Raw genomic sequence first — 3,047 nt, 5'->3', positions numbered from 1 at the left:
AAAATATTAGCTAGAATATGTTCTAAAGTGAAAATATTAATAATAATTGTTCCACTCCCGATAAATCTCTTAAGACTACAATTCTAAATAGTATTTATAGTTTTCACAGATTGTGTTGCGGAGGATTGTTCGACGACATTAGTCGAGATCGCCGATGAACTCGGCAATCCGCCCTTTGGTCAGCTCATCACCTTTAGTGTCTTGCCTTTAGCATCCTTGCATTTTGGATCATTGGGTGATATAGTACTACTTCGCGGAACTGATCGGTGACTCGCCGACTGCTCCTTTCCTCGCCTTTTGATCCACTTCCTTCAAGGCTTCGCGTACTAGAATGAAGGGCGGTTCATGTCGTTTCGGTGACTCACCAAGTTAAACTCGGTGATCCGCAGGATTTCATTTCTTGTTCTTTTCAGCCCTATTTGCTCCGGTTTGCGCCTAAGTGTCCATGCTTCCACTAAAACTTCAAATACCTGAAACTTCAGCATTTTAATCAGGTATTGAGATAAAACAAGCATTCTAGGACACTATTTCCATTAAAATAAAGCCCTAAATGAGTCCAATTTGTGGACTCATCAATACACCGAATTATACAATATCGATATCATTTACGAACAACGAACAATTTCATATTTATCAAGATGTACAGTTATGTCAAATCAATGGTACTCTCATGGAACCCAAACCCAAACTGTTAGCATACCGGAACGTGGTACCCAATCCAATGTTTATGCCGGAACGTGGCAATCGATCCCATTTTTATGTCGGAACGTGGAAACCGATCCCATGTTTATGTCAGAACGGGGCAACCGATCCAAGTTAGTGTGTCAGAACGCAACACCCGATCTATTCAACAAACCATAATCACAATCACAATGTATATTCTCACAATCATACAACAAGAGGTGATTCATGGCATACAATTATTCAATTATCCTCATTTATGATTAGGGTGATCAGTAATGCAACATTCACATACATATATGCATTATAATGAGCAATTACAAACATATATCACACCAACATGAAATCACAACCATCACCTACCTCGAATCCAAGATTGAATCCCCTAAGGCACTTGAATCTTCCTTTTCAGATTCTTCCCACTTGTTCTAGGTCTACAAACAACAATTTATGCATAAGGCTCAACATTCAAAGGTCTAATTATCCAGATTATAATGAACATAATAACCCTAGACCAAACCCATGATCCCCATACCCAGACTAGGGCTTTTTCCACCATAATTCCCAGATCAAAACCCTCCCCATCGATAATTACCCAAGAAACTAAGTTCTATGGATCAAAACATAGATTCGGGGAGTAAAACTCTTACCTTTAGCCTCAAGAATAGTGAAAAACCGTCAAGAAGTCATCTGGGGTCGTCTCCTAGCTCTCAAAGTCGAAAAGTGCAAAATAAAACATTTTTGGGGTTTTATTTCTGGCTTAAGTCGCATCTGTCCCGCTACGGCGGGACCCATCCCACTACAGCGGCATGCATGGAGACAGAATGCTGGAATTTGAATTCCAAGCTCCCATTTCACAACACACCTTCAACCCTCCATATTCAAAAACCACTCGTTCATGCTAAGATCATTTTTGGGAGTTCTACTCGCCCGAATTCAATTCCGTAAAGTCGTACGATTTTCTTAATGTCTTAGCTATCTATTCATGTGATCAAAATCATAATTAGATCTCTAATTTGTTACCAGATTTTCCTAGACCTCACTGACTCTGATTTCGTCCAAATCTGGACTAGGCTAGGAAATCCAAATTTAAATCTCAAAAGTTTTCTGCCCCCAATTATTTCCCCATTGGTTTTTCTATAACGGCGAGAATAGGTCATTTTAGTATAAGTGTGAACGACAGCAATGGTAGCCAAGTAGGCCACCAAGATGACATCGAAAACCTCAACAATATCAATGAGCCTAATGCTAATGACCCCCATCTTATGGGTGGAATTGGTGCCATTCGCTTGCCTTCAGTTGAACGGAACATTGTGTTCCATATCACAAGTACTATGTTGCATCTCTTGCAATTGAATGGGATGTTCGGTGGTTTGGCTCATGAGGATCCCCAAAAGCATATTATAAATTTCATGGATGTTTGCGGGCCGTTCTCCTTCAAGAATATATCCCAAGAGTCGGTCCGATTGAGGTTTTTCCCATTCTCTCTGATAGGAGAAGCATGTAAGGGGCTGGCTGAATTGCCATGTGAATCAATCACTTCGTGAGAGGAGCTGGTCACCGCATTTCAAGTGCGATTTTTCCCTTCTTCGAAGATGATGACTCTTCGGGACAACATTCAGAGCTTCAAGAGTTTGGAGGCAGCCAATTCATGAAACTTGGCTACGATTCAAGAAGTTGGTGCTCCAATGCCCAACTCATGGCTTGCCTGACAACGTGTTGCTGCAGTATTTTTACCAGAGCCGTGACTCGATAAACAAGGGTGTTGCTGACCAACTTTCTCCTGGAGGTTTGATGCAGCAACCTTATGTGATAGCAACTCAGCTCTTGGATGGCATGACCACAATAAATTGGGCTTGGTACACCCACGAAGATCAGGTCTCCCCTCTTACGTTTAAACTGACCAAGGAGTATTTGGAGAAAGACCAAGAGAGGGACCAAAACATGGCCAAGATCATGACACAACTTGACATTTTGTCCAAAAATGTCATGGGAGCTGGTGCTTGAAGTGTCAATGCCGTGGGTGTCGGGTGTGTTAATAATGATGAGGCCAAGTTTGAGGCTTTGTACAACGAAGAGGGGAACTTCCTAGCCAACCAAGGTGGTGGTTATCGTTCAAACTACCCGACGCAGGGTGGTAACCAAGGTTGGAACAGGGATGAAGGTTGGAAAGATCGTGATCGAGAATGAAAGGATCAAAATCCCAATTGGAAGGATGGGGAGAAGGATAGATATGTTCCTCCCCATGAATTCCAAAAGCCAAAGGATTTCGAAGGAGGTCGATAGGAGGATATGCTTTCTCGTATCCTCAACAAAGTTGAGGGGTCAGACAAGATTTTGAAAGAAATGAAAGAAGATGTGTCGAC

Source organism: Solanum tuberosum, unplaced genomic scaffold, assembly GCF_000226075.1.
Source record: "Solanum tuberosum cultivar DM 1-3 516 R44 unplaced genomic scaffold, SolTub_3.0 scf00380, whole genome shotgun sequence".
Taxonomy (NCBI): domain Eukaryota; kingdom Viridiplantae; phylum Streptophyta; class Magnoliopsida; order Solanales; family Solanaceae; genus Solanum; species Solanum tuberosum.
The sequence above is the reverse complement of the archived record's forward strand: the minus strand, read 5'-3'. Positions refer to the sequence as shown.